This window comes from Penaeus vannamei, chromosome 32 (genome assembly GCF_042767895.1).
Source record: "Penaeus vannamei isolate JL-2024 chromosome 32, ASM4276789v1, whole genome shotgun sequence".
Taxonomy (NCBI): Eukaryota; Metazoa; Arthropoda; class Malacostraca; order Decapoda; family Penaeidae; genus Penaeus; species Penaeus vannamei.
In genome coordinates, this window is record NC_091580.1 from 10,197,934 (window position 1) to 10,202,933 (window position 5,000).

Sequence of the window (5,000 nt, forward strand, 5' to 3'; positions counted from 1 at the left end):
CTCTTTTTGTTTATTGGAATAAAAGAAATGATATTAGATTTTCATCATTTATGCTGGTGGCATGGCAATGGAATTCTTAGTTTTTAAGATGCTACTGAATGGAAATTATTGTTTTTGAATTGCAATAGATCACTTCAAAATGATATGAGAATACTGCAAAACTACTTTGAAGTTGAGTGGAAGAATGTATAGTTGCTTATTTAGGCAATAGTTTTATTATAATGACAACTTCTAATGTTATTTACAGTAAGCACTTAATCCATTGGTGTTGGGTACATGAACTTTCCACTAAAGTTTTGATTGTGAATTTTATTTACACATAGATGGCTTTACAAGCTTTTAATCATCAAAAGCTCAGTTAGTAGACCTATCTGACCTCACCTTTTCTTTTCTATCCCATTTCCTGAACTTTCAAATATTTTTTTTCCCCCTAATACTAGACCTAGTAATTGACTCGTTGGTTACTGAGTGCTTGTGGAGCCTTATACATGTAAAGAAAAATTATATATTGAAACCAATGTGGACTGGGGTCCTGATATTAACAAGTTGAGTCATTCAGTCATCTTGTGAATTTTAGGGAACATGTTATAAAATCACTATGATTCAAAAAATGTGTGAATTTCATGGGAGACAACACATGAAAGTGAACAAAGAACATTAAATTGGATTTTTATTGATTATTTCTGTATGTGGTTGTGAACTTCATCACCTTGACATTGTTAAGAAAGTGACTGTTGTGCATAATCATACAGTTTGTTTTTTTCTAATTTGTAATGAAATAATGGCAATAGTAAAGATATCTAATGAAAAAGCTAAAAATTTGGAGTTATGAATTTGAGTAAAATTAGATTATCATGTCAAGTGATTTTTATTTTGAACATTTAACATTTTATGGCATTAGCTATAAATAATTATTTTTCTGGTTATTAAGGTATTCACAGATGCTTAGATACTTGGTATCAAAGCAGCAGGTATTATTAGTCATTGCTGAATGTGTTGTATGTTGTTGTAATATTGTTGGCAAAACAGAAAATAGGATCTTTTGAAGTAGAAATCATGATTACTTGAACTGCTATTATTGAAATTGTTATTATTTTTATTATTTTTGTTGATATTATTAGTATTGTTGTTATTATTGGCATTGGTATTATTGTTATTTTTATTGGTATTATTATTATTATTATTATTATTATTATTATTATTATTATTATTATTATTATTATTATTATTATTATTATTATTATTATTATTATTATTATTATTATTATTATTATTGGCATTGGTATTATTATTATTGTTATAATTGGCATTGGTATTATTATTTTTATCATTTTTATTATTATTATTATTATTATTATTATTATTATTATTATTATTATTATTATTATTATTATTATTATTATTATTATTATTATTATTATTATTATTATTATAATAATAATAATAATAATAATAATAATAATAATAATAATAATAATAATAATAATAATAATAATAATAATAATAATAATAATAATAATAATAATAATAATAATAATAATAATAATAATAATAATAATAATAATAATAATAATAATAATAATAATAGTAATAATAATAATAATAATAATAATAATAATAATAATAATAATAATAAGTAAGTTTTAAGGGAATAATGTGTTAGTAAATAGATTTTCATTGCTTATCAGCCTGCTGACAGTTAAATTCCTAAAAGAAAAAAAAGGGACGGTTCATCATGAATTGCGAGAATGTTCATGGCTCAATGTATCTAATGGAGGAGGCAGAATTAGTGAAGATAAATAGAAGTCTCCCTGGGCCCAGTAGCTCCTTGAAACAGTATACTGGTGGAAGGTTTCCCAGAGCACCAGGAACCAATCTATTTGCTGCTGATGATTAGAAATGGAAAATTCTAATGTTTTGTGATGGCAGATGGGCATAAAGAGGTTAAGTTGGTAAATGGATTGATTTCAGCGATTTATGAAGTTGGTGTATTAAATTGGGAAGTAGATGCTAGCTAGGTCTATAGTAAGTTGTTAAATGGTTCTCTTAACTTTTTGCTGTTTTTACACCTGGCAATGTTGTGAGGAATCATTATTGCTCTGACCTCATTCATCTTCACTTATGTGATATTGAATTAAAAAAAAAAGATGTTGGAATGCTTAATTTTTAAGTCAGTTTATATAATAGAAATAAATTTTACTAAAGAAGTAAAGAATTTAAACATTATTCACTTAATAGAATGTCAAAATTAAAGCATTGTTTCTTTTGTTACTGATTGGAATTGAATCATTACTTCTTTGATAAATAATATGAAATATACATTATTATTATTACTGAATCATCAATGGAAAACAGGGAATTGTTTGTTCTTCAATAAGCTGTCAATGTGAGAATTTCTAGAGGACTACGCTCATTGCATATCAGCATTTGCATCTTTCATCTGGTTCCTGGCTTACATATTGATACAAACTAAAACCGGGAAGCTAGCCTCGAATCACTAAGTAGAGGCAAAATAGATGAGTAAATTTAGAGTTGTATGTGAGAAAAAAGGATATTTCTTTACCCTAAGGATACTCTACTTCCAAGATTTTATCCTTCTTTACTGTGTTCCTCTCAGTCATCTCCTCATCAGATGTAAATGGTTTAGTTATCAGTAATATGGAAGTTTATTCACATATATATTATTTATTCATTAATATATGTATTAACATTATTATTTACATAACCCCCCAGAAAGGACTTCATTACCCCCAGTTTGAGAACTCCTGGCATAGTCTTAGAGATATGTAAATAAACAGATTTTACGAGTATATTCAGTCTTTTTGGTAGCCTAAGTTGATAAGCAGATTTTAGCGATATATTATTTGGAAAGTATATTATAGACATATAATGAGTTGGAAAAGAGGATTTAAGGTTAGATATATGTTTGGTAGTGCACTTTAATAGATAAGTAAATTAGAGTAATTTAGCCCTAAAAGGCCAGTTGGTTAGGATCATTGTTTGCTGCTTTTCTTTTGTAGCTTCCTGTTTACCATATTCGTGATATCATCTTGCACAATTCGCAAAATTTGGCAGGGTGTTTCCCACATCTGTTTTCCTGCATGCAAAACATGAAGTGTCAGCACAAAGAGAAAACAAAACAAAACAAAAAGAAACATGGTATCTGGCAAGTTTTGTGCTTTTTAGTTGTGAAGGGAACATAGGCCAAGTGATTGTGAAATGTATTTCTGGTACGGTATGGCTTGGTTTTGTTCAGCCAAATCCTCCTTCTCTCCTCTTCCATGTTGCCCCTGGCTGAGCATAATACACAATTGTCACTTGGTTTCTTAATGTCCAGTTATTATTAATACACATGAAAATATGTTTTTATAATGGAGATGACTAAAATGTTTTATTGTTATACCTAGGTTTTATTGATCTATTTTTTCTCATTTTCACACATACGTGAGGGGTAACTGCTGTAACTTTTTCAGCTTAGATGCTCTGCTGTGTGGTATGTATTTAATACGTAATGTGAAATATGCACATTCTCGTATGTAAAACGTAATGTGAAATATGCACATTCTCGTATGTAAAACAAAGCTCAAAGATAAAATCAAAATGAAAATCAATATTAGAAACATAATTTGTCATGGTGAAACTTGAAAAACCTGTTGATGAAGGGATACACAGGCTGGGGGATAGCAGAGCTGAGGGGCTAACCCATTGACCGCAAAGTAACCACATTTTAACGTAAGATGTATAAAGACTAAAGAAGGACTTTCTAATCCTGTGAGCATCAGCCAATGATCTGGCTGAAGGCTGAGGTTGTCCACTACAAATCCAGTATTTAATGCTTCTAAGTTCAGGCATGGGAAAGACTGGGTTATAGAAGTAATGCAATAGAAAAAGGGGATTTTTGAAGTAGAATAAAGTTGATGAAGATAAAGAATAGACTTTAAGGGTAGGTGACAATAAGCCAAGATTATTCTAGGTTTCATGGTAGATAAAAAATCGATGAAGATGGATCAGTCCCTTGGTGCTTGGTCAGGATAGATCATGAAGAATAGTAGGAAACCAGGGTAAATGAATAGGTTTTTGGGAAGGATTGAACAGGGGCTAGATTAGATTGAAGAGAGATTTTTACTAGATTTTGGTAACCTGTTGGATCTTGGTGCCAATGGACCAAAATCCTGGCATTAGGCTTACTTGAGTGGCAACTCTTTTGGGTGTCTGAGCTTTAGGTCTTGTGCTGTGACATCAAGACATCATCTTTGCACTGCTATTCTGTATAAGCATTTTATGCTATTTTGGTAGGTACATATTGTCATTTGTTGTACTGTATCAACAAGAAAATAGACTTTGTAGTGGAGTAGATTCCATACTATCTGGGTAGTCTGCAACTCTGTGCGATAACAATAAGAATAAGTAACATTTAATAATTTTTAATTGTTCGATTTTTTGTAATACACCCAGTGCCACTGATCACTGTGGGCAGGAAAAGGATCCTAAGCATAAAAAACTGTCCTCCCTGGAACTTGTACTCTTCCAGGCATGACTCTCACATGCCATCCTTGTTTACTTCTGTAAAAACATGCAAGACCCCCTTCCTAAGTGCCCACTGAGTATGATCTTCCTGCAAGAGTTTTGTGCAGGCATGGAGTTTTCCATGATGGCCAATTCCCATCATATGGCCCTCCACCAGATTTTTTCATGATTGGGTCCAATGGGTTGAGGATGCCTTCATAGTTGGAGGTGGAAAATTATTACAAACTGAAGGTATATTTAGGTTGAAGAGGGTTGAATTTTTTAAACTAGGGTAGATTAGTACTATTGCTATTGCTATTGGTTTTACTACTGCTATTACTATTATTATTATTGATGTTATTATTGTTTTGTTATAATTATTTTATTATTATTATTATTATTGATATTATTGTTTTACTATTATAATTATTATTATAATTATTATTATAATAATTATTATAATTATTTATTATAATTATTTATTATAATTATTT

The 5,000-nt window shown here is 29.7% G+C and overlaps 1 protein-coding gene across 1 annotated transcript in view; it reads left to right on the top strand.

Annotated features, from left to right (window-relative positions):
- The window catches only part of RhoGEF2 (Rho guanine nucleotide exchange factor 2), a gene marked incomplete in the record, with an annotated part of 241,503 nt that overhangs the window by 22,210 nt on the left and 214,293 nt on the right, over positions 1-5,000 (top strand).